At 41.3% G+C, this 27973-nt stretch overlaps 1 protein-coding gene across 3 annotated transcripts in view; it reads left to right on the plus strand.

The window, feature by feature from the left end:
• LOC117587072 (myocardin-related transcription factor B) overlaps nt 1-27973 on the plus strand; it is a 41945-nt gene that overhangs the window by 1990 nt on the left and 11982 nt on the right. The gene's annotated exons all lie outside the window — the stretch shown is intronic.

Raw genomic sequence — 27973 nt, forward strand, 5'->3', positions numbered from 1 at the left:
TCCACTATATATATATATATCTTTTATTCCTTTTGATATATGGTCAATTTTTGATTGCTCCGATTAGGCCGGGGACTGCAGTTGAATGTAAGAAATAAATTCTCATTTTGAATTTCTCGTTTATGGCTTTTTTATTTACATGAGCGAGGGAGGGAGAGACACCAAATGAAACGAAGCGAAATGGAAAATTTGACTGAGTAGTGGGGGTAGATTGTCTGCTCAACAAAATTAGCTGCCGTGCGACAGCAACAACCACAGCAGCAACAGTTAGAGGAACACAAAAAAACAGCAACAATAAAATCTAATTTAATGAAAAGCCAACAACATGAGAAAGATGTGGAAGCCAGGAAAGGGCCAACGCTTTGTCTGGTTTTCTGCTTCGTATAGATACACTTTCTAGATGGAGAGTATTATGAGTTTGATTTGATGTTTGTAAAGGAGCAAAAATACGATTTAGTCTAATAAAGTCAATACCCGACCCGAATTACACTTTCTATGAGAAATAAATACAATTTTCAACTGCAAAAATCAGTATAATTTGGTAGCTACAATGTGGAAGCATAAATAGCATATTTTGCTTATTAAAAGTGTGTTGAAAAAACATTTATAATGAGAAAACTAAAAAGAAAGCCGATAATGCGAAGGATAAATAATATTTGAAAATAAATCACACATCTTTCATAGCAATTATCTCAAAGCTTTACCCGTAAGGGTATCCAGCACTTCAGTTCTGTTTTTCTACATTTTTCATTTGCTTTTTTTGTATCTCCATTTATTTTATGGCCATTTTCAATGTAATTTTTAGTGTTGAGCGGGGCACAAGGTGTTGTGTTCGAGTTGTTCACAGTGTCCTCTGTATGGGTGGTGTCTGCTCTTAAACACTTTCAAATGAGTGTCGCTGGGGCTATTTCTAGGTGCTCACCATTCACCATACAACCTCCCAGGGCAGCGTATGGCATACTCCAGTTTAGACAAGGAAGAGAGAGAGAGAGACAGAGGGGGTAGCATTCATCCAACGTGTTGTGTTGAACTGTGAATTTGAAGGGGGATTTGTCGGAATATACGAAATATGTATGTAAATTTCTGTAGTTTTTGGGTCTTTGTCAAAATGTACTGAACGCCACAGCAGACGAACGGGCAAAGCTCATTGAACCAGTCACAGAGAAAGAACAAATAAAACTACAACGAGTACCAGTACGAGTACTAACCAGCAAAGCACTCAAGTTCCAATTGGAAAATCCATCAATTTTCGAGGCTTTTCGAGACTCGGGCTCGGACTCGAGAAAATTTCAAATTTCACTTACATTTTTCGCCTAGAAACAAAACACTCGAGCAGTGGACGGAAGGGTGGGAAGGGGGGAACAGCAATCAAAAGTGGCAAATAAATTTGCACTTGCATCATCCTCATCACTATTGCCCAGTGCCCCCTATGGCATATGCTGTGAATGCTAACGTCTATAAGATATCCTGTAATTATGGAGGAATATTTGAGGAATTCTTTGGTGGATGTTTTAGTAAAAGGAGAGCGAGGAGACTCTATGTGCTTTAAAGAAGAATTGTATTAAATTGTATTAGTTATATTATTACTATCAGATAGAATTATTTTCGGTGGTGCCAAAGCTGAGTTCTAAATCTCTTTAGTTATGGATTCCACATCGATGTAAAGCCAGGTTCCTTTTCCGCATATTGATCATACCCAGCACCCTCTGCTGATATTAATGAGTATCAAAAGAACAGCTATCAGATGGAATATCCATGGCAGCCAGAGCGTCGTGTTCAATTGTTTTTGTCTGCTCTCTTTCTCTCTCTCCTCTCTCGCTCTGTAGCTGCGCCCCCCGCGTGAATGTGTGAAAAACATGCCGCAAAATTGCCGAAAAAGCCGCACGCACACATCCCATGGACACATGGAAAATGGAAAATTCCCTCTGCCCGCCCTGCTGTCCGCTGGCACTCTGTTTGCATTTTGCCCATTTTTGTAGTCAAATTTCTGTTGTACTGACGGCTGATTCAGCGGCGGTTGTTCCTGCCCCCAGCACCAGCTACTGGGCCCACTGCCCCACTCTACGTTCTGACGTCTTTTGAATATAGAAATTTTATTGCTCCTGGACGCGGGTTGTAGCGTTTTTTTGGTCTTGCGCAATGTTTACACACATTCTACATATACATATGTATTGATGGGTGTATGTACATATGTATTGTGCCGTTCAGTCCAGTCAAAGTCAAAATTCATGTAGAACATTGAAGGAGTTGGATCAGCGGGGTGATCGAAGGAGAGTAAATCTCCTCCTCCTCTTTCGATTTTGTGTATGTTTTGGGTTGTGCATTACTTTTGCATGTTGCAGACATATGTTTTTTTTCCGTAAAACAGGCAACAGCAACAGGCAGTTTTTCCTCCATGTATACAGCTTGTAGAATCTCTCTCTGTATGGTCGTTCCCTGCCCACAATTGTGTCCAGCATTTAGCTCGTTTTGCTTTGCAATTTGTGCTGCTGGCCAACAAAATTCATTGGAAATTTCGAACACAACGAAAGCGCACGCATTTGTGCAAATAAACAATGAGTGGGAGCGTCGGGGCACCAGGTGGGGGTGGCTTGTTGTGTGGGTGTGGGTGGCTAGTTGGATTGGGTTTGCTTGGTTGTCTGTTCTGGTATGTGGCGGTTTCTGAGGTACTGCTGCTGCTGTATAATGAGCAAACGACTCTAGACGGGGGAGAATTGTGGGAGTATCTGTAGGATGTGCATTATGTACTACAGAGGGAGAAAGGGATAGAAATCTTATAGGAGATGGAAGGAGGAGCTTTTCTTGGTATTAAAACTTTTCTGTTTACATTTGCCCAACGATTAAGAAGTGTTATTTGATGAAAAATCGATCTAAATCTTCTAAAATGAATCAGTATTAAGGATAAAGTATAGAAAAAAGTTATGTACTGACCGTGCCTTACCATTTTAAGAAAGTTTCAGGAATATTATTTAAATTTTGTGTTAAAATCTAAAATTCAATTAATAGGGCATCACTTAGTCGAGACTTTAATTTCATTTGAAACACTGCGCTCTGCTTGCTCCTCTCTGCTTCTCCTCCTTCTCACCCATTTACCTCTTCCTTTTGCAGCTTTGAGTCTGCCCTGCTGCTCTCTCTCTCTGTCTCTCTACTTTCCCCTTTCCTTGCTTGCCATAATCTTAATGAATTGTTGCCACTGGAAACCACTGCATTCCATTGCCATATAAATGTGGAAGCAAATTAGATAGAGACCAAGCCAAAGAGCCAAAGGAGATGCAAGCATAAAGAGATGGGAAGAGGGAAAGGCAGAGCGATGGTGGCCTCTGCGCTAAAACTGCAGGTGTTTCTACTTTATGCCATGTAAACAAATTGCCTGACATGCCCCTGGGTGGCTTTTCTTTTCCCTCTTATCTGGTTTTTTTCTTTCCCTTTTCTGCACCACTTATCATCCGCTTTTGATCCACTTTTTTGCCCCTTGTTCCCACTTTGCTGGCGATTTTATTCCTTTGGTTTATTGCAAAACATTTTCCTTGTTAATTTGACTGGCTCTCTCTTTCACTCATCCGCTCTTTTACTCTTTCTCTCTACCTCCACCTCTTCGTCTGCGTCTTCGTCTTCATCTCTCTGTCACTCATTCTTTAAGGTCATTCTTCATGTTGAACATTGAATTTTTATTTAATAAACAAAAGTCGCCTGCCCAGGCAGTCACTCTTCTCCCCACTTCTGCTTCTCCACCTTTCCCACTACTTATTTTCCGCCTTCTGCTGCCTCCCTTGTACTTGGTACTGCATTTATTTGCCCCGTTATTCGCTTATTGAAATGGAATCCCATGAATTTTTTATTGTAAATGCAACAATTTGTATTCATGGCATCGCTTGGGTCCGAGTTCAAGTCCGTGGATGATGTAGCCTGACCATTACGTAGGGTGGGGAGTTGATAGCGTCGGCGACCTTGATTTTGAACTCATTTCAATGAAAATTGCAGCATTAAAAATCGAGGCCAATGGCTGGAAAAATACGCGAGGCAAAGCTAGGGAGCGGAAAGGGCTAAGAGATGGCTAAGAGCCATTCAGGTAAAATTAGAGAAAGACCGTATTTTCACTGGAGGACGAAGAAGAGAAAAAGAAAGAGATTTATTCCAGACAATTGCAAGAAAATGTTCGGGAGAAAATTGCTACTGCAATTATTGGAGACTACTTTTGTGCGAGAATTTCAATTGAAATAAGGAACAGCTCCAAGGATTCAAATGATTACTGAATTTAAATAAGGCTTAATAACTTAGGGGACTTAAAGAACGGTAGATGCTGGTTTATTTATTTGAAAATGAAATGTATCCACTTAAATTAAGCAAATTAGATTATTTGTAAATGTTATTTAAATGATATTTATTACGATAAATGAAGGGACTATTGGCTTTGCCACGTTTAATCAATGAAGATAGAAACAGCTGCATTCGAAATATTAAGAATTTACTTACCAAATGCTAGGAAAATCAACAAATTCCGGCGATACCTGTAAGCATGTTCAAGCATCCCTTATGTTTCCACACCATAAAATATGCCTAAACATTTCGGACTTCTTCATCTGGTGAGGGCATAGAGAGCTCACTCCACACTCACCCACATGCAGCCACTCCACCCACTTCTGGCAGCACCCACTATCCACCATATCCACCATCCACCTACACGCACTAGAGTGCCGGCGAGCCGCTGCTAGAGTCCGGTCCGGGGCGTACGCCTCATTAGAACACCTTTCAGTTTGCTGTGTAATTTTCGCAACATTTTTAATGGCGTGCGGGGACATTTTGGCACTCGAGTGACCGTGTGCGTACCCACCTCTCTCTCTCCCTCTCTCTCTGCCCCCCTGTTGCATGTGGCAGTGCGCGTCGCACGGAAAACTATTTAGAGAAGTGTCAAGAAATGTCTGCATTTTGCATTTGCCGTTGCCATTGCAACATCGTTGCGGCATTGCGTGGCTGCCGGTGCCTGCCACACAGCTGTAGCTGCTAGACACACGCCTGTGTGCGCCTGCCCCACTCAGCTTTAGTGTGACGCGGGGGCGTCTTGGCTTTGATAAATTACAAAACATTGCGTTTTGGCCATTTTAAATGTGGCATGAAATTTGCATTTCATATGGTTTTTTAGATGCCGACGCTGCTGTCCACAGAATTTGGGGCTGAAATTGCCTTATCTTCTGTTGCACTGTGGGCGTGGCATGTGGCATGCTTCTTTCCATCTCTTCCTCTTGACTCTGGGTGGATCTGCTTGAGAAGAAAACTGTGTCAGATTCCCCGATGGCTTTCGAGTGCATAAAACATTTTGCTTGCTGCGCTCTGTTGGCCTTTCTAAACAAAGGCCTACCTCCCCTGCCGCACTACCCCTTCGAGTGGGTAGCAATTGCCAAAAAACAAAAAAAAAACCAGTGGCTATACTTGAGCTAAAGACTTGTTTGTCATTTGCAGTGCGTTTTTGGTTTTGTTTGTGTCTTTCTTGCGTTTGTTTGTCGTTTTTGTGATTTATTTTCACTTTGACAAATGCACAAAAATGTGACCATGGAATGTCATTAGAGACGCGTCTCTGTGGTCCATTGGTCATTGTATTTATAATGCGTCTCCCGATATATCACAGATACAACAAAAAACTAAGAGCTATAGATACAAATGGCCAACAGGCGGAGGCGTACCCCGAACCCCCCACTGCAGACAGACGATGACACTCTTCCAGAAAGGATTGCAAAAAATATCGAAAACAGAATGTGGACGTGGACGTGGTTGTGATGTGAGTGGCTAATTAGTCAGGGTAAAAATCTGTCGCTGTGCTACGTGAAATGTTTGCAAAATCAGGAATCTTTTTGGTTGTATTTTTGCTTGGAAAAAGTTATGCAAAAAACATATAAATAAAGTCGGACTTTTGGCGAGTGAAGCTCTTGATGAATTTGAAGCTCAATTATTTCTATAAAAATAAACACATATTGGAGATTATACCCTTAAGTTTCCACGCAATTAAAATAGTTTCTGCCCTATGTGCCATACATATAACTTCACTTAGCTGAACAAACAACAACAGCTGTTGTGTGGAGGTTTCCCTGCTGGCTCCTTCGTGCTGTGTTGCATATTAATAAACATAAAAATTGTCAATGTGGGTCACAAAAAAAAAGAAGATATTCTAAAGGCAGTGCTGTGTGGCGTCTGGCTATAAAAATAGCTGCCTGTTTTTTTTTGCAAAAAGTTGAAGTTGAAACAGGTGCATGCCACAGCTTGCTCTCAAGAGAGATAGAGTTTGGCTGAGTTTTTCTTTTCGATTGAAGTTGACTTTTTACATCTGTCAGTGAATGAAATTGCATTTTACACAGGGAAATCTCTGGTAGCGTTTTTCAATTTCCACCCACAGACACACACACACACACATGCCAGATGGTTGGGTCTCTAGCGACAATGCAATCAACATAAATACAGATCCCTAAACTATTTTAATGTCGACTTGACCCAAAAGCCCATCTCCTCCTGACGGCCAGAGGATTCTGTGTGCCTCGTACAAGAGTATGTAATGGAAAAGTTTTTGTGGCACTCACAAGCTCAGCGTCAGGGCCAGACTCAACTTAAAAACGCATCAAGAGGAGGCTTTGGCTGCTGGCCAAAAAACCCGTTCCCTGCCAACTTGGCGTATACGTAATCGGATGTACGGCTCCAGCCACCGTGAAGTTTCTGGGGAAAGTGTTAACAGAAGTTTAAGCTGCTCTCCACACTCAAGGGAGTCGATTGTAAATGAAAATGCACAGAAAATCTTTCAAATCCAAGCAGCACTACCTTTTGCTGAAGGATGTGTCCCCAAGGAGTGACCATTAGGCAGAGAGGCAGGGAGAGAGAGAGAGATGTTCCAACATTTCGTGGCACTTTTCTTATCGTTTTCCCTAAAGTATTTGCCAGCTCTGGCGGCGGGTAAAGGCTAATTGGAAAATCTGTTTCCCTCTCGAACATTGAACTTTGCGCCCAATAAATAGAAAGGGAGAATGATTGAGGTTCTTCGATTTTATGCTATTCCTCGACTTGCTCTTGCTCCTCCTTCCTCGTACATCGAAAGAACACATGCAGACAGACACTTCAGTTCATTGACATTTTGTGGCAATATTTTGCCATTAGCTGTGTCCTAATTTGCAGCACACACACTCACAGAAGGTGCCAGAGAATGGACCGCCTGAGAGACCATAATGAACATGTAAGCCCAGACATGGCCCAATATTGGCCAAAGATTTTGCATAAATTTCATAGCCCATTCCATTTTGGGTTCTCTGTTCTGGAACAAATATGAAACAATCAAATGGCAATTAACACTTTTCATCTGAATCACATGCTAATGCCCCATTATCGATAAAGATTTCTTTCTCTCGACTGGCACTGCCCCTGCCCCTTGATCCAATGCTGATGATGATTTCTGCCACACCGAAACGAAACCTAATTGATGGCTGGCATGGAGCATGGCCAATAACCTTCGGCCCACAATTCACGGGCTCGCTCCTCTTTAGTTTTTTCTTTACAATTAGTGAACATTTGTTGATTTGCATAAATTCGTTGGTTTGGGTTTTCTTCTTTTTTCTGCTCTTGTTTAGCTTTTGGCTTCTGTTTGGTGGATCTGTTGGTTGTTGTTGTTTTTGTTGGATAGCTGACTTTTTTATTGGTTTCTCAGTTGCGCATTTCCCATTCGATTTTCCCCATTTTGTTTATGTTTATGCCATGGGGTTTCTTTTCGTACTATTGTTAACTTAAATATTTGTTAGGCATTGCAGCCTGTCCGTCGTCCATTAGTCAGCGATTAAAATGTTTTTTTTTGTTGGTGTTTGCAAAACTGTTGGGTAGACAATTGGGAATAATTATGAAAGATATTTTGTATGATGATTGTTTTCAAATGTTTGATAAACATGATTCATGTTGAATTATTTAAAAAGTTTGATAAATCGAATTAAATTACAACAATCACTTTCGGGAAACCCTAAAACCTACACTTAACCCTTCGTTAAGGTGTTCCAAATACTTACTAGACCTAAACTCTGGCTAATTGCCTCCGAAATGTCTAGGAAAGCCAGCCCAGCGGATGGAGGACACATCATGGTCATAAATTTCAATGGGCCATTTATTTATTTTTAACCAAATTTTCCCGTTCATCCCATAGTTTTTATATCAATGTTTCGTGGGTTGTTGGTGTTGTGTTTTTTTATTTTTTTTATAGTATGCTTGTCAGTCTGTTTAGAATTTATGTTATGTTTTTTCATACATTCTTTTGGTTTGTTGTTTTTCTCAGTTTTTTCATTCTCTCTGACTTTTCTATCAAATAATTTTGTTGTCTTCACTTCTGTGGTCTCCCGTCTACGTCTCTCAGTGGCGACTAAGAAATCCCCGGCCCCCAGGGCGCTCTGTTCTGTTCTGTCGATTCAGTCGCCAGCAACAGATTTCTCTGCTGCTGCTGCGTTTCCACACGCATTTGACTTTCAAATGAAGGACAAATATTGTACGGGCGAGCGGGCGGACAGCAACAACAACAACAAACAAACAAACAAACATGGCATCGTGAGAGAGAAGAGCATAAAACATAATACGTAGGGTGGAGCAGGGTGGCTGATGTGCCATGGAAAAAGTTTTTGCATTCGGATTGAATATTTCTATAGGTCTGCAGGTCGCCTATAGGTGTGTGTGGGAGTGTACTCACAAGAGACATCTCTCCCCTCTTTTGTGGGTCTTGTTTTATTTCAACTTTGTTCTGGCTTTGCGGTTGTGCATATAAATTATGTGAGTAATTTCATTTTAAACTGCCTGTTATGGGCAGTCGTACCTCTCTACCCCCAACTTTTCTAACTGTAAAAAGAGATTGCTGAAAAGTGGAAAAGTTTCTCAAGTAATTGCAGGGATAGGCCATTCATTGTGGGCGGTGAAGAATAACATGGATAGTTCTTAGAGCGAGCCTACAATTAGAAACGTATGCCAAAGCAAATAAATCAATTTCGTTAACAATTCACACACAGAAAATTGTCTGTGATGGGCTTTGTTGGTGTATAATGACAAGCACTGCTGGTCTACCTGACTGTACGCCTCTCCCGCAATGACACACTCTCTCGCAATTGCGTTATTGCATTGAACTCTCTTTGAGCAGCAACAACAGTTGCTACTCTCGGCTCTACATTTACAGTTGTTAGGCATGTCCGATCATGCTCATTTCGAGCTGCGCTGCAAACTTGCTCTCTCTGTAATAACCACCCTCGCCTGAGACGCCGAAGCTCTCTCTCAGGTCTCACTCTCAGCAAATGCAAGACTTTTGCACTCAGCTTGAGAACGAATTCGACTAACCAACGGGACTTTAATTTGCGCGTACCTGCGTTTCGACAGCAGCGAAGCAGCAATAACAACAGCGACGCTCGCCTATAAATACCCTCTTTACATACATACATACGTTTTGATGTATTTTCATACATAATATTCCAATTAAGTTTTTGGCATTTCTTTGCCTCTAGTATTCAAAAGTTAATACCATCAACAAATACCACAAGTTGAGCTCCTTTAAAATATATTTATTTGTCTCAAATAAACTACCTCATTAATCCCACATTAATTATGTAGCCAGAGTATGCAATATTCCTTGCTGGCAAGCATCTATTCTATTGTTTAGGGTTTTCTTTTTAGTTTAAAGGCTATATTTTTTGTATTTATTTGTTGTTTGAATTTATGCTGCACACATTTTTTGAGAAAGATAGAGAGCAAGAGAGAGACGCGAGGCATTTGCAACGTCCGGCGGCAACATAAAAATAGATTTGGCCCAACGCGCTCTGCCACTTAAGCCACCGAAGCCGGGGCCAGGCCAGTCGGCGGCAGCAGCAACATTTTATCGACACGAGCCAACTGTCAGTCGCAGTGGCAGCAGTCGAAATCCGTGTGGCACCACCACCGATCCTCCTAAGCATTGTTGCAGCCCCATGTTGAGCTACCCCAAAGAGCCAGAATGCAATATGCTTTCGCTTTTTTAGACCAAATAAAGCGCAAATAGCACGGACATGGACACACGGACGCACAACCAAAAAAAAAATAGAAAAAATAAAAAGATACAAAGATTCAGAGATACAGATACAGAGCAATGCAAATAACTTGGCACGCATCTTGTCGACGCCGTCGTCGTTGCAGTCGTTTTCGCTGTCGTTGTCGTTGCATGAAAAGCAGATTCTAATGCATTTTCCCTGCGTCTGGGCCAGCCCGAATAATTTCGAAACTTAACTTATCGAGAGGGGCGTAGAAGGGGTGGAGCAGCATAGGAGTACTCTGTACTGGGGTTCCATGTCCCTTGCAGTTTTCTTTTTGCGCTTTTTGGTCTTGTTTATTTAGGACTTGTGCGTGTGTGTGGATAACTTTGTACTTTATTTTCTTTGCTTTTTGTCTGCATTAAAAAAATGCACAAAAACCCAAACGTCAGACGAGAATTTTATTTGCTGTTTTTATTATTCACCCTGTGACTTATTTTCCTTCTGTGGTTTCCCCAATCCCCACATTTTCATTTGCATTCTCCCCTGCCCCCCTAGTTTGTGTGGTTGGAAAATTGTTTTGCTTTTGTGTGTGTGTGTGTGTGTTGGCTTTCGACTGTAATTAATTTACAGGGCAGGCCGCAAAAGTCCTTTCTGTATTTGGCATTGCCTATTTGTGGATGACCGCAGACCGAATACGCATTTGTTCCGATCAGAAAATAAGTTTTAGATTGTTAATTCTTGGACGTATCTATCGTTCCACGAGTCAGTTGGTAGATTTTCCGTGTAATCTCTAGCTAGCGGATCCATTTTATGGCACAAATATTTGCCACGCTCCAACAATCAGCGTTTCAATCAAACCGCAGTTAAGCGGGCGCCTCCAAAAGACAAACAACCACTCCCTACCTTCCAATGCCATGGGTAACCTCCCTCCTGTAACTATGTACACACGACTGCCCCTACATGACCACCCCACAGCTACATGCACAGCGAAAGTATCTGTATCACATGCAGAGCTCATAAAAATAAAATGGCGTTACACAAAACTAAACGTTGAGCGTCACCCCCCAAAGCTCTCAGTGCTGACAATTTTGTGGAGTGTGGCAGGCGGCAAAGAAAACCGCCAAATGGAGCGGAAGAGGATTTGGCTAGGGAATTGGTGAGCAGTGATTTTGTGTAGATACTATATACTAGGGAATAGTTGTGCGATTCGTTTCATTACTGTTACTATTCCCATGATGTGGTACAACTTCCAGAGTACAAGAGGGATACGAATTTGGCGAAATTAAACGAAAAACTTAGGGCAAATTTTTGGACAAACTTTTGAATGAAACTAAACCATACCTTTCGTAGTAATACTAACATTTTCATTACTAAAAAATCGTTACTTAGCTCTCCTCTGTTCAGTGTATTAAAGTCTCCTGAATGGAAAATATATTCCATAATATTCAATAAATGTTTTAGCCTTATTTAGCTTTAATTTCACCAAGTTCTCATCTCTCTCTGATTCGCTCTGCTGGTGGTGGTGGGGTGGCCATCAAATCTTTACGCTGAATTGTCGTTGTCATCGTCAGCGCAATCTAGAACACACCTGAGAAATCAATCAATCGATTTGTTCGACTGTAACTGTGACAAGAGAGCAGCGCTGCAGTACTCTTTGTGAGCAGAAACAGAGAGGGAGAGTGATGAGAGTGGAAGAGTAAAGACTTTAACAATCAGTCAGGCAACATGTTGTCAACAAATTGTTTGAGCGTTTGATAAAAAAGAAGAGAACGCGCACAGAATGCTGACTGCGCCAAATAACCGCAGGCATTTTTATGCTGAAAAACAAAAGGCATATCGAGGGGGAGAGCGAGGGACAGAGGCAGACAGTGATGGTGTGATAAGTACAGGCAGATGCAGAGGATAAGCTGCTCTGAGAGAGATGGAGGGTATTGTCATATGTCGGTCGGCACCGTTCACCGGTACATGTAAATAACTTAAATAACCTACGGGGCATAAAGTACTTCAACTTGAGTCAAATTTAAAGATAAGAGAGAGATTGAGGCAGGGTAGAAACATCCCAAAGGCAAAGCCAAGGCCCGAACTCCTGGATTGCTGAGAATTCTTGTTCTTCTCTTCTTTCGTCCGTTGTCAAATACCTTTTGACGGCGTTTGTTGTCGTCGACGCTTCAAAGCGAAATGCAGTCCATCTTTTGATTTACGCCGTCCGGTGTGGAAAATTTTCCAAAACGCACACAAGCACAAACGCACGAAGAGAGCGTGTAAATGGGTGTGGGAGGTGGAAAAACTTTTGCCACACATTCCATGTAAATATTTGGAGGCATAGCAGCAGCTGACAACTGTTGCCGCTTGCTGCTTGCCCTTGTGCAATGTGACTGACTGACAGACAGAGGGACGGACGGAAAAGCCAGACAATCCGGATGGATGGATGGGATGGTATGGTATGGCGTGGAGAGGGCCAGAAAGTGGCAGCTGGACAACAAATCAGCTTACGGAGCGAATGCCTCAATAAACTTTTGTAACCAAGTTTTTCCTTTTTCCACGGGGGGACGCAAAAGTCAACTTAAATGCCTTCGAGCATTCATCTATTTTTGGACAAAGATTTTCTATGGCGTCCCCATTTTAGTTTTTTCCGTAGCATTCGCTTTTCCTTTGCTTTCGCTCGATCTGTCGCTCTGGCAAAGTTTTTACCTTTTTACCTTTGAGGTGGCAGCTACATATAGAATAGAAAATTCTACTCGATTTTATAGACAATTTTTGGTGGGTGTTGAACGGCGGGAGGGGGACTACTCTTTCGATACGATTTTGGAATGAAACTCGAAGAAATCTTTCAGATTCTTGTGTCAAAGTGTTTGAAGTGGTTTTTGGATGATGGATATTCCCTTTTTAAAATGCAAAATACATTCCTGACGCTGTCTCATGACAAATTCAATGCACATTGTAAATAAATTAAATGCTAATAAATTTGCAAAATGAAATAGACAATATGCTAAGGGTGACGCTGCAGCACAGCATTTTTGGCGCAAACAAAAAATGATTAATGCTCCCACAAGGGGCAGGCAGAACAAAGGCGAAAGTAACAATCCGTCCAGACAGAGAGGGAGCGGGAGAGGGAGTGGGAGTGGGAGAACCCATCAATTGGCAAATGTCGCACGGCACATCCATCATAATTATGCACAACACACGGAACATATTCCGGGGGCTGCCTCTGACAACTTTATGACTCGGTCCGAAATGGAAATTCTAGCTACGTATATTTGTTGCAGATTTACAGGTTTTTAATTAAAATCATTCCATATGAAATTTATCAAATGACGGACTGTCTGCTCCGTCTGTCTCTCTGTCTGTCGGTTGACTTTTCATCCAGATATTTCACGCGCTTAATTTGTGCCTCGCATGTGTCGCATGAGACTGCAGTTTCTCCTTTCGTCCCCCCCTGCAACATTTCTAGCACTGGCGACATTTTTATTTATTTTTCGTCGCTTTACTTTTGTTTATTTATTGCATTTTTAGGCATGTTTCGCATTCGTTTTGCCGCTTAATTGAGATATTTATTCCATGCCGTGTTTATAATTTATGCATTTTGATGGCTTTTATAATGAGTTTCTATTTTGCAGCTTAATGGAAAATGAGCTGATTTAATGGCCAGTGGGTAACAGATTTTTATAGAAAGAAAAATGAGATACAAAATGGCATTTTTTGGCAACGTTTCTTTGGGCTATGCAGTCGACTTTTTAACTAAAATTCCTTAACTTAAATTCCGTTATTTAACAGACATTGGAGTACAAAAACGCATCTGATTATTATCAGTAAATATAAATAAATGTTTATTTTATGTAGTCAAATTTCCCAAGTTTTATGCAGCCAGTTCTCTGCCTCATTTTGCACTCCAGAACATTCCATTTAAAGCCCCCAACAAGCAGCTTTTCCAACACGGTTTTTCTTCTCTTTTTTTTGTATGTGTGTTTTAGTTGTAGTTTCGGTTTTATGATGACCAAAAAAAAATAAATAAAGAAACCCGCCCAATTAATTAATCGCTGTTTGCACAAATGTTCGCCCCTCAACGCCTCAGAAGTATTTAGTTTTTGTTGTTGCATATATTTGTTCGTGTAGTGTTTGTGGCTGAGTTCTTCACCGCAGTTGTTTTTCTTTAGTATTTTTAGACTTTGGCTACGTTGCCGGCCGGTATTTTTGCACAATTATCAAACATTTTATGGTTGTTTTTTCTTTATTAATATTTAATGGGGAGCACTGGAAATTCTGTCTTCATTCACGAAGTGCATGTCTTTCCCCTCAAGGTTATGGGCCTACAAAGGAGACCATTTGTTGATGATGTTTTTGAGTGATTTCTTTGACCTCTAGTTGAGGATTATCCCCGCCCAATGATTATTCATTCCGAATCCTAAGTCCAAGTCAAATAAATAACACTGAATAATAGATATATAGATACACAGACACTTTCTACAGATGCTAAAGAATTGTATATCTAATATTTAACAATAAGAAAGATCTGTGTATCTTAATGACCCTCATTCTTTTGTCAGTGGCAGAGGGGAAACAAATATCCAAAAAGAAAAGCTGACTGCGCGATGCCAAGAAAAATACACATCAAAAATTGCCGCAGCAAAAATATTTTCTAAATATTTGTATTTAGCGCAAGTTAAATAATCACACAGATTATTGCAGAAAAACTAAAAACAAAAGAAAGAAGAAAATTTCTACAAAAAGAAAGAAGGAAGGGAGAAAAAGGCGCATTGGAAAATGTTGCGGAAAAATGGCCATAAAAATATATTCGAAAGTAGGAAAATAATTTTGGCAAAATATTAAAGTGCCAGCTAACCAGGCATAACCCTATCTACCCTCTCTTTCGCTCTCTCTTGCTATATCTAGAGGTAAATCCATATCGAAAAAACACCTGTAGCCGTACGTCCCAGCCACAAGGCTGCCCGGTTTACCCTTGCTCAAAAGCTTTCACATTCACATTATTGCATTCAACATAGTTGCAAATTCTTTAGTGGGTGTCTGCCTGATGATGTGTTGCAGCTACTTTATTGGTGCGAATGTTGCAGCAGGTGTGGGTGTTTGCCGCTAAATCCACTGCAGCTGTTGAGCCAATGAATCGCTGAGTTTTCGCGCTTGAAAGCCTGAGGGAAAGACACTTTGTTTGTCATTCCAGGCGGATGAAGTGCGCCACTTTTTGCATTTAAAACTTAAATGAAACAAATATTTACTTGCCTAAGTAATAGAAGGGGCGGGGAAAACGTGCAAAATCTGTCCCTAAAAGCTGAAAACAAAATGTTTACGACAATGTTTAGGTTCAGGTTTTCGCATGTTCATAGACTGCAGTTTGTTTTCTAGAATGCAAAACATATTTTTTCATAGAGCATCCTCTTTTGGTGCTTACAAAAATCTTAACTAATTAATTGAATTAAATCCGACAACCGTCATGGAAAAAGCATGCGGCCAAGGCTGTCCCACCGCCTTTTCCCCCACATATCCTTCTCGCAAAAGCCACTTTTATTTTACCTAATTACTTTCTCGAGCGAGACAGACGGCTAGAGAGAGAGAGAGAGAGAGAGAGAGAGAGAGAGCGAGCGAGCGAGCACTCTGTGCCCCACTGGGAACAAAAATAGGCATAGAAATGGCCAAAAATAATTTTATTTATTTTGTGGGAATATGACACATTTTTTGTGTGTGAAAAATTGGGAAGAGTAGCAGCAGGGACCAAAGGTGAGCAAGTGACTGACAAATGACCAGAGATTCGCATTGCCCCTTGCTGCTGCTGCAGTCACAATTTGAAGATATGAAAAATTCGTAAACGTGAAATTATAATGAATATTTATATCTATACGATGGGAGAAACAGAATGATGAAAAAGAGTTCGTCTTTCCCAGCTTTTTATTTGCATATTTGTAGATCAAATTTTCAGATGTCCATTTTGACCAATCCCTTGAGCACTTAAGCTCTGTTTAGCGATGTTCCCACAAATGATTCATTAGAAGATGAGCTTGTCAATTGCCTCCTCGCCACGCTGGCGTCATTGCAGAGCATTTTACCTGCTGGCACAATTAAGTTTTCGGCACGTAAATGAATCATACAAATGGCTTTTTATCCACTCGCTCTTTGTCTTTCTGCGCTCTCTCTCTCTATTTTGCTGTGCTTTCTGTGTGAGATTTTTGGTAGCGGGGGCGCTGGTTTTTGTGGCGCATACGCCCCTTGGACTCGTGTTGTGTGCAATTAATAAATTTAATTAAGAAATAATGCATAAAACCTCGACCGACCTCTTCTTCGTGTGTCGCTCCTTCAAGTGTGAAAATTATGATTCTTTTTCATACATCAAATGCAGAAATAAACGTCTGCTGTTCTTCCTCTAACTATTTGACTCAAATCATAAATCAAATAAGTTTTAAATTAAATCTCTCACATGGTTTTATAGAGAAATATAAATTTAATTTATAAAATGGGAGCCCAGCCTCTGAATTCCCAAATATGAATGCACGAAATTTCAATGGCTCTCGATTCTCCTTCTCATGTGGATATTCCACGTTTCGGATGTTCTGGCGCTATATAAATTGGTGTAAAAATCCCCCTTGCGAATGTGAATCGCGCCGAATGCCGAACATAATTCAGCTGAAATGACCCAAAGCACACGACAACGGCTGCCAAGAAATGCCTGCCTGCCTGCCTGCCCTGCCCCCACAGGGAGACTGCAGTTGTTATTGTTGCTGTTGTTGTTCCTATTGCATTGGTCACGACTGGCTGTGTGTATGCGGGTGACGTGCGGTTGTGGCTGCCACGGGGCACACGGGGGCAGTGGCACTGGCACTGGCAGATGGCGGTCAGGCATAGCCGCCAACGGCATAGCAACAGCTTGTATTGTATACAGGGTATATACGATGGGTGGACAGAATTACAGCAATAGAATCCCCACCCAGCCCAACAAATTGTCGACAATTTGCCAGAGGTGTTGCTGCTGCTGGAGAACCTTTCGTTAAGTAATGCAACCATAGGATCAATAGAATAGATTGCAATCCCCAATGCAACAATTGTGCGCCACACTTTCCCTCCTTCTGGGGAAAATAAATAAATCTGCAAGGAATGCTGAAGGAATACATAATGTTTTTAGGTTTTAGAGTATGCATTCGGGGAGATCTATTGTGTATTGGGTGTATTTCTGATTGGGTTATGTAGAAATATGTATTTCCTGCCAAATTCTGGTATCCATTGGAGCTGTTATAATAGCTTTCTTTTCTGCTGCACCTCTAACTATTCCTGTCCAAGGTCAATAGCGCGCTCAAGCTGCCACCTCCCCCGCCCAAAATTAATTATCAAAAATGTTTAAATAATTATAGTATCCCGCCAAACATTTAACGTGCAATCTGCATTGAGTATTCAGTGCAAATATTGAATTACAGCAGCAATTTTTGCCTTGACAATCGCGCGGCTAATTAACGCAAGACGCGATGTCCTGCCAATTGTTCAGTGCACCGGAAACGACACATGGGAGCTAGACGCTGCCATGGCTAACAAGAAACTCAATCAAAGTCGAGCAGTCAAATGACAGTTTATCATCCTGTGTTCCCCACCCAAAACTAGGACAGAGAGAGAGAGAGAGAGAGAGAGATCTATGCCAAGTGCCTCATCATGCCTGTCCCCCCACTTACTTGCATGGCAAATCATTTTTCTTATTTTCTTTCTATTTTTTCTCTTTTCGTTTAAATGGTTCTCATTTTTCGTCGTCTCTTGAGTCATCGCCGAATTATTGCGAAACTATGCGAAAGTGCAATATTTTTGTGCCTTATTGTTGTTGCATGTTCGCGAGCGTGTGTGTGTGTGTGTGTGTGTGTGTGGCATGCCATGTGGTGTGGCAGGCAGCATGCGCCGAGTGGCCAATAATATTTGCAATTATTTATCTGCTAGCTCCCCAGAGCGGTCACTGTTGGGGTTTGGGTATGAATAATGCTGGCCCCCCCGCAACCCATTTTGATTCTCCCAAAAATTTCTCAATGCCCAGAACGTGCGAAAAACTTTTATGTGCTCAAAAGATTTGTGCAACTTTGAACTTTTCGTCTCAGAGGGAAGGTGAAGCAGCAGTATGATGCGGCACACATGACGACACATAATTGCAACACACGCAGACTGGGGGCGCAATCAACATTTGCTAGCAATTAATAAATTGAGTGAGTTTTTATGCCCAGGCCCTTGTCTGCCCCTTGCCACTATTTTGCAATGTTTATGAATGAAAATTTCGCATGAATTTTCATCTCAATTTGGTGTCCAATAAATTGCAATCACACTCGAGCGCATGCTAATTAATTTGTAGATCACAAAATTATGATTAGAACAACATGCGGCTGCTGCCGCTGTAGATTTTAGCTCTATAGATACTCGTGCTTTTGGCTGCGGACAGCCTTGGAGAGTGCGTTGACCAGTGGCGGCGCATACGCAATTAGTTGACATGTGTCAAGATCCAAAAATGCAGATACCCAGCTACACACACACACGACAGTGTTCGGCATAAGATATGCAAAATATTTTCATTTGGCTAATTTCTGATCGTTTTCTTCTCTTTCTTTTGTAGGTAAGTGCTGCTTGATGGCAAGGAGGAAGAAGGGTATGTTGTATTCGTTATAGAAGCAGGAAGAAGATGGAGGAGGAAGCGTTTCCCCATGTCGGAGAGTATGTACTGTATTTGGTGGAACAGCAGCAGAGTGGATTACAGTTATAATGCAATATCATAGTTCTCTTTTGGTTTTCTATAGGTTTCCAATGGTTGATAAAAGCATTCTACAAAATTATAGCATGTTTTAGTTGCAATCAATGGAAACTCATCGATAAATCTCCAACTAATTCTAGTAGCAAAATCAAATTATATTCCAAACAGGAAGAGTAGTGAGTGGGCGAAGCACATACAAACGTATTGGCTCTGCTCTGGAATTTCTACACCAATTCTGCCTCCCATCGATTCTCTCCCCTCATTTTCGCGGCGTACCTGGACCCCAACTTGTTTTCAATATCACAACAAACTTGACCGCAGACGTTGCCAAATTGTTGTTGCTGCTGTTGTTGTTGCCGTTGTTGGGTGAAAAAAATGTTCACGTGAGAATTGCAAACGAATGTTGGCCAGGCGCAAATAAGTTTTTCCCAACTCTTCTCTCTCCAATGCTCTCTTTTTGTGGTTCTGGAATGTGGAGAGGGAGGACGTCATTAGGAGCTCACAAAATATTGCTGGTTTATGCTGTTTCGCTTTGTGTGTGTGTTGTTTTCCTATGGCGTGCGTGTGTGTGGCGCCGTTGTTTGTTTGTTTTATAAATGCGCGCTGTAGCAGCAGCGATGGAGCAGCGAAAGCAAAGAAGAGGGTGAGAGATGGAGAGCGTGAGAGACTATGAGAGTATGCCTGCCTGTTTTTGGCATTAATTATTTAACCGCCTCTCGTTTTCGTTCTCGCTCTCTTCTACTGCATGTGTCTGGCTCTATACTCCTTTCTCTGTCTCTCCCTCCTGTTATGCCTATACTTCTCGTTGGTTATTCGCAATGTTTCATGCATAATTAAGCATTTTCGCAATTAAATGTGTAAGCGTGTGTCGTCTCATCGTTTTTGTGCCTTCACCTTCACCTTGACTCCAACTCTCAGACATTCAACCAGACACCCACCCCCAGCCAGAAACCCTTTGAACTAACGAAACTTTGCCTGAGCTTAAGACTGACAGCATGTAGAATATTTAAGTAATATTTCAGTAATAACTTGGTAGACCTCCGAATCAAGCGAAAAGGTAGGAGGATTAAGTCCAGGGCTTAGTATTTTGTGGGTATCTTTGAAGCAGTCATATAGGAATATCCGTGTCCTTTGAGTAGCTCAATGATGGAAAAGTATATTGAAAGACAGATTGAATTTCTTTTGGCAACAAAAACTGCCATAAAGAACACACCCAAAAGGTAATCGATTCTTCTTAAGATTAAATAATTAATTAAAGCAGCTTTTAACAGCTTCCCATCATTATTTATTGTAGTTACCTAAAGTTCCATTCTTAAAATACACTTAACCTAGACACATTCTCTTTGCCATAACTTAAAGTATCTTTTATCCTCCTCTTGAAACAGGAAATGGCCAAACAATCCAATTATTTGTGGTTTCTTTTCAACTCAATTTCCCTCGAAATATCATCAGTCGATTCCGCATGATACAACAAGTAATGCTAGATTTCTCACAGATTTTCGGATGATTTTATCTAGATTTTTCCCGTCGTCGCCTGAGTATCTGTGCGATATTCTACGGCATTTTCTGCGTGTGATAAAAGCACATAAACAAAATATTTAGCCCTGAATTGTTTGCCAAAAAATGTTCATTTTCATTTTGCTTTTATGCATTGTTTTGTTGTTGCTGATTATGCCTTGCTTTATTTTTTCCTTTTTGATTTCTTTTGGTTTTATTTTATAACCGGTACAATCGGGTATATTCGATGCGTTTAGATGTGGCAAATAGGAATTCCTATTATGGGGAGTATGTGGATAATAAGTTGATGTTGGGCTCTTTGAACAGCTGGTTGTTGGAGTACTTTTAATGATAAATTTAAGTACTTGGTTATAGTTTAAAATAGTTTTACTGCTTACAGGGTATCTGAGTGTTGTTACGAGTGCGCCGCAATTTCCAACTTTTGTTTTGCCGGCAACAATGGATTCTAGATTCAAGAGGGAGAGGTACTACTGCCCCTGCCACAGTCTCCACCAACAACAATAGAAAATTAAATGTATAAAAACTAAACATAACAGCGCTGCGTCCTCTGCACTGCCCTCCCTCTCCCAGAGAAGGCTCTTTCGCTCCCTCTCTTTTCTCACTCTCTGTTCGTATCTTTTCTATAGTATTTTTCACACAATAATCGTGTAGTAGAGCCGAGCCGCCAGAAACAACAACAACAGCTACCAAATTTCGGGTGTGTAGAAAAACTTGCGAAATATTTTCCACTTGGCACGCAACGCAGCATGGCCGGCCCGTATTCGTAGACTTTTCTATGCGAGTGTTTAAGTGTGTCTGTTGCTATAATTTACTTCATGTGTGTGAGTGCATTTTACATTTTTAATTTTATTTATTTGTGATACAATTCTCGGTTGAATCCAAATGCACAACAGATTTGCCCGGTTTCAAGTGTTTATTAGTGGGCAAATAGCTGGAGAAGCTGTTGTTTGGTAGTGTCTGTCTAACGAATTGTTTAGTGCCCTATAACCAACTAACATTTGGCTAGCAACTGCAGTTTGTTGCCAATAAAATAAACCTTCTTGATTCTGCCATTATAAATAGTTTGGCAAAAATCTATTGCACAGTGTCGTGGTGCGGGTGGGTGGCTGCAGCAGTGTCTCGGCCCTCCTCTTTGCTATCATTGAAAATTCAATTTCAATTAGTGTAGACTTGTTGCTTATGAGCTATGTACTAGAGGATGATGGGGATGCTTCTGCTACCGCTTCTCCTTGTGGCACTTAAATGTCATATTTTACTCGTTTTTCCCCCCGCTTTTTGGCTCATTTTCTTGGCTCATATTTTCGCAAATTAAATTTTTATTGAGCGTATCGTTTGGGCATAATTAATTTTAATTGAGGACACAGATAGAGAGACTCTTGGAGGTACACACAAACACGGTCATTGGGGTTCTAAATTTAAAGGTTTTTATTGGGTCAAAACAGGAACTTGTGGCACGCTGGCAGATAAGAGCAAGGAACCGTCCTGAGCTGTTCGCAGGAACCGCACAGAGGAGAGCACTTTTCACACCTCAAAAGCCACAAAAGAGAGTGCCTGTCTGTCAGTCCGTATGTCCGTCTTGCATTCTAATTAACTTCCAATTCAATCATGGCATTCTCTGGGCCTTAAACTGGCCCATCCTTGCAGCATGTGCGGCATTGTGTGTGCTCTCAAGTGTTACAAGTGCAAGTCCAGGCAGCAGCAGCATCAGCTCCACAAAAGGCCAACCAACGTCAGAGGGCGCGAGGGTGGGAGGAGCTTTGTATGCAAAACATGTCCGATAGCCAGCCAGTGCCAGGAGGCCAGAAGAGCTCTCCTTTGCCTTCTCTTCTGCTGCTGCTGCTGCTGCTGCGTGTGTGCCTCTCCAATTGACTTTTGCTGTCCGGCAATTGTGTGCGTGTGGCACAGGTAAGAGTGTAGCAGCAGGAACAGCAAACCGCAGGCAGGACAGGCAGAGGCACTGGCTGTTGGATGTTGCCTGTTGACGTTTGCCGCAACTCATTTGCATGCAACAGTTGAACAAAAACAGTTTTTAATTCAATTTCTGTCGAGACTGCCGACTCGAGACTGCAATGGCAGGCACCCAAAAGTAGACGACCGACTGCAGCTTATTAGCAGCCATTGTTTCTGTATAGAAAAAGAAGAGGCAGCAACAGGAGGGTGGCTTCTGTGTAGCTTGGCCAAACAATCAACGCAATGAAGCGTAAATATGTCAACAGTAGAGAGAAAATGTTTTTTGTTTATCAAGAGAGTGTCCACATAATGCCAGTTAAGTCGCCCACCTCACGCCGCTACCCACTCAAACAACATAGTTGGTCAGGCAGGCAGTCAATCTGTCACTCAGTCAGTAAGTCATTCAGTCAGTCAATCAATCGGTCAGGTGAACCAACCAGCGACGTCACGAATCACAACAGCGCGCACGGCAGCCACCGCCGCTCCGACCAGTTATCATTCAGTTTACCGGCGTCCGCTATACATGACAGACGGTCGATATCTGTTCTCTCTCTTTCTCTCTCCCGCTCTTTCTATACTCCCACCCGCGCTCTCTTAGAGACTGATAATGCTTCAGTCGTGCGATTAGTTTGAGGCCTAAACGCTGATAACAGCATTAAAATGTGCCCGTCTCATATTTAATCCCCCCCAAAAAAGTAAATAAAAATAAAAATAATAAAATACACAAAAATGATAAGATTTAAACCCACTTGGGCGTGTTGAAATCAATTGAAAAAAAAGTGTGATAATAAATATTATTTCAAGTGGCGAAAAAGTGAGAAAGTAGAGCAAAAGCAGGAAAAAGAAGATTTATAAATGGAAGAAAAAGGAAATAAAAATCATTAAAATGCAGTAACAAGCGATAATGTGATTTATAGGAAAAATATTCAAGAGAAATACTCAAAACGGATTAAATTTTGGATAAAGTTCAATTAAAAGCTAAAGGTGATTTATGGCAGAAATGTTTAAGAATATTGACGGGCTATAAATATTAAGTGGTTAAAAATAGTTACAGTAGAGTTTATTTATGGGAAATATTACAAATAAATACTCAAATGTAGTGCACAAGCAACAGACTGACAAATATAATCAAATTCCATTCAAAAACGGTGTAAAAATAGTTAAATAAAACAACAAAATGCTACACGAATGCTGAATAATCCACATAGTTCATGGAATATGAATTTGTGTTGTTATTCCCTTAGAATTTACATGGAATAAACAATTGTAGTCGTCGTTTAATGCTACAAATACAAATCGCCACTACCTCCCCCAATACCATGACTCACATGCCCATTGATAAGGCCAGACAAAAAGGTCGACAACAAAAAATTGCACTTGGCAGATCAGACCAAAACAATATTTTCCATTTTCAATGCCAATCGGAGCGCCGCCTGCCTGCCTGCCTGCCTGTCCAAACCCCCCGTCAAAAATACAACACGCTCCTGCAAATTGTGTGTTTGTTGTGCTGTTTCTTTTGTTGTTTTTATTGTTGGTTGGATTGTTGTATCTGTTTTGTTGCGTTGTTATTGCCAGAGCTACCTGACACTTGTCAAACGGCGATAACATGCGAAATTTCTGGCAAACAACAAGCCAATATCGATACCAAAAAGGCAATACAAGTTTATGCATATTAAAAACTATAAAATAAAATAAAGCGCCTCGCCATAGATTATTTTATTATACATATGTACAGACTATACACAAATACATTGTATATTTTCGATGACTGCTGCTGCTGCTGGTGTTGCTCTGTGGTACGAGTGGAAAAACACGTTTCCAGCATTATGACCAAAATGAAATGAAATGAAACGCGGGTAGATAGAGCGACGCTCCATTCAGTCATTCGCTTGGCAATCGCCAAACGATTTCTTGGCGCTGGTGAAAAGTAATTTTCATTTGAATATAAATACACTTTGAAGGAGGTTATTAGGTTTTATGTTTGTTAGTCCTAAAAGGGGTTGAGAAGTTATACGAAAAGTATCTAAAAATGTGCACTGAACTTTAACTTTCGATAGCTATTTTGTCTCGCTTTTATCTGTGTATGTGTGCCCCATAATGAGGCAGAGGTTCTCCTGTAAAACTGAAGTTTTCTATTTTTGAGAATTTATTTACTTTAAACCTCCTGCAAGAAGCTTCGTCTCGTTGTTGCTTGATTCTATATATTTATCCATAAATCGTTCTTTGTTTTCCTCCTATCAGCAAGTGTATCTATTTCTTCGGTTACCCAAAACCCAATCCTTTCTTTCTTGTTTTTTTGTTATGGGGTATTTTTCTATTCTGTTCTTTTTCACTGGATGTACTGTATGTGCGAGTACGTCGGTGTGTCTGTGTGCCCCCGCGCGCATTTAAATGGGTTTTCGGATTTCGTCTATGACGTCTCTGCGTATTGTTTACAAATATACGTTTCAATTTGCAGCCTTATATACATTGTACACCAGCGGATTATCCACGAGTATCGTACACCCACCCAACCCAGCGACAGCGACACATGGCACTGAGGCTATCCGAGTATTTGTTGTTGCTACTCTCGCGGATACATTTGAATTTTTGTTCTTTCTACTATGTTGTTTTTCTACGTTTTCCTTTTTGTTCTTTCTCTCTGTATTTTTTTTCTGGTATTCATGGCGCTTGCATAATCCTCCTTTCCTTTGCGCTTGTCGAAGCTGTCAGCAGCGATGTTGCTGCTCTTGCTGCCGCTTCTAATGCTTGTTGCTGCTGCTGTTGCAGCTGTTATTGGCATTCAAATGAATATGTAAATGTCGCATCTCTTCGATTGCAGTTTTTTGCATTGGTCACGATTTGCAGCAGTGTGTAGAGCGTGGGGGGGAGGGTCATAGAAGTCAGTGTATGGCACGTTTTTGGTGTGTTTCTCTTTTTAATAATTAAATGCCACAATCGTTTCCTTTATTTGATGAGCAATAAATTTGCCACGTGACTAGACAAATGGGGCAAGGTGGGTTTCACTTTTTGTTGATTTATGCAAGAAAGAGGGGGCCCAGAAGATAAACTGCAAAAAAAATTGGAGGTTTATGCAGCCGCCGACAAATTGCCAGGTTAAATGCGAGCAACTCGTACGACAAGCATCGATTATGTTGAATAGTAACGTTAACAGCATCCTGTTTCCTCTACCCCTCTCCCCAAAAGGAAGTTGTATCTTGCCGCACAGGTAGAGACGGAGCAACATTTGGCAGTGTGTGGTGTGGCACAAAGCGACCTCAATGTTGTAGCATACTTTGCGGCGCGTTGATTCGTGTATGGCTCCTGGCATCTTATACACCCATCTACCATGCCATCAGCCCACCAGCCAGCCGTATACATAATTGATGTTTGCTCTGGAAGTAACGATGCCACACACACACACACACCCACACACTTTTGTAGGTGAGGAATGGAATGGAATGTGCTACAACTTCCGCCTGAACTTCCGTTACGGCCACTGAATGATTAGTTTTGGTCATGGAGTGCCACAGTTTCTGTGCCTCCTGCAGGCCCATGAAATCAAACTAAGTGCTGAAGGGTCATTATGGTTTTGTGGCAGAAAGGGAAGTAATTTCAATCTTGAGAAAACAAACCAAAGATGCTGATGTTGCAGCCCCACTCATAACATATTGGAACCCTGTTTGCTATACGTCATTCACCAGGGTATCCACACAGCTTCCACTTCCATGGCTACCCTTTCCGTCTTGGTTTTACACTTGTTCCAATTGACTGAACGAACCCTTAACTTGCGTGTGTGTACCTGCAAATGCTTTCATGGCTCCTTCAAGGTTATAGTTTTGTCAACGCCTGTACACACCTGTTTCTACCACTCTCTCTCCACCACACTTTCGCTCACCTCCACTCTTTCTCTCTCTATATATTGGATTGTGTAAAGGTTTTCCTATTCTCTATTGATTCATCGTAAAGTGCTGTTTGTTCTTGCTTTGATTATATTAAAAATATAATTCGTTGAATATTAATATTCCTCTATATGTATTTTGGTGTGTTCCTTTTTAGCGCACCATTAAGTTTTCACTCTCATTTCCTTTGTGTGTTCTCCTTTATATTGTTTTCTATTGTCACTTGACAAATTGCAATGGCCAAGGCGTTGCCTCCTGCCAGTCTCCGCTGCCTGCCGCTTGCCCCCCGTGTGTGCAGCCCCTGAAAGTTGAAGAAGCGCGTGTGTGAGTGTGTGTGTGTTGTGGCCAAGAGAAACCACTTGCATTCGCTGCTGCTGGCTGCCACAGAAATAGAATTGGCAATGGCTTTGGTGGCACAATCTCATGCCATGTGCCTGCGTGTGGACAACATGTCGCGCCACCATGCACATAGAGCGCAGTGCGGCAATATGCAATGATGAAAGCTATGCTGCAACAAGCCAGCAGAAAGGCGTGGGTGGGTGGCGTCGCGTGGTGCATGTTTGTTTGGTTTCTTGGCGCTCTGCTTTAATGACCAATAAATGCAGCAGAAGCAGCGGCAGTGGCACACAGAACGGCATATTTATCTATTTATTTGCATAGCGATTTCAAATTTAGTTTAAATAAACAAACGACAGAGTAGAAAAACCGACAAACTAAAAGCATGAAAGTGTCACAGCAGTCGCCCACGTCACAGCAAAGAGAGAGATAGAGGAAGATAGTGAGTGTGCGGAGGGGAGGAGAAACAGCTGCTGCTGCCGCTGCTGCTGCTTTTGCCGTCCTCTAAAGTGTATTAATAGCCGCCATAACAATGTATGCAGAACCTTTTTAAGCTCCGCACAACAGAAATAACAATCAAAGTGGAAGCAGAAAGCCAAAAAGACCATTTGCCAAATATAACCAAAAAACGAAAACAAATAACGAACAAAAAAAAAGGAAAAACATTTGACAAGTGCATGTCATTCCGTCCGTCTGCCCGTCCGTCCATCAGACTCTCATGTCTGGGTGGGTACGCTATAAAGGTTCTAAACCGTTTTTGTCTTGCCCGACCGACCTATTTATACACCCCTCCGAAATGGTGGCTAAAATAAGGATTATTGCATAAGCTGAGGCGTGTCTGGGAATGTCCGCTTTGGGGCAAATGATAGCCACATGATGCAATGCCCAATGCGGAGGTGCCAAGTGCCAAGATATTTTCGTCGCAATTCGCATTACTGTCGCCACCAGTTAAATCATTTTGCGAATCATTTTATTTGTATGCAATTTTCGATATGCATCTCCCATTCAACGCTATTTTATTTGGTGCAATTCTCAAGTCAAAAACATGCCATAAAAATCGGAGAAACACTCGACTCGGCAAACGCGTAAACAGAAAGGGGGAATATCTGTAGAATAAAAAGACTGAGATATTCTACAAAGAGATACAAAGAAAGTTACAAACGGGAGAGCTACAGAAGAGATGTTGAAAAGAATTTGTAAAATAAATACAAAGTACGCGCTTTGCTATATTTTCTATGCGATGAATGGTTGATGAGGCAGGGAGCTAGGAGGGCTGCTGGGTTGGTTGCTGCTGCTACAAACTAGGTTACTTGGCAGCGTTTAGTGTTTAGCATAAATAACTAGCACACAAGAGGAAGAGCTGCCTGCTCTACGCCACCAAAGGGTGGTGAAGCATTTGAATAAATAAATGTGTTAAAAGAGATGGAAAAACAAAGAGAATACAGATAGAATATGTACATACAGCAAGTGAGAGGAGGAGAGGGCAAATTTAATTAACACAAAGATTCAAACACCTAATGCAATAGGTTTAAATTGTATGTATGTAAATAATTTGTTATTGCATTCCATTTTTTTAT

Source organism: Drosophila guanche, unplaced genomic scaffold, assembly GCF_900245975.1.
Source record: "Drosophila guanche unplaced genomic scaffold, DGUA_6, whole genome shotgun sequence".
Classification (NCBI taxonomy): Eukaryota; Metazoa; Arthropoda; class Insecta; order Diptera; family Drosophilidae; genus Drosophila; species Drosophila guanche.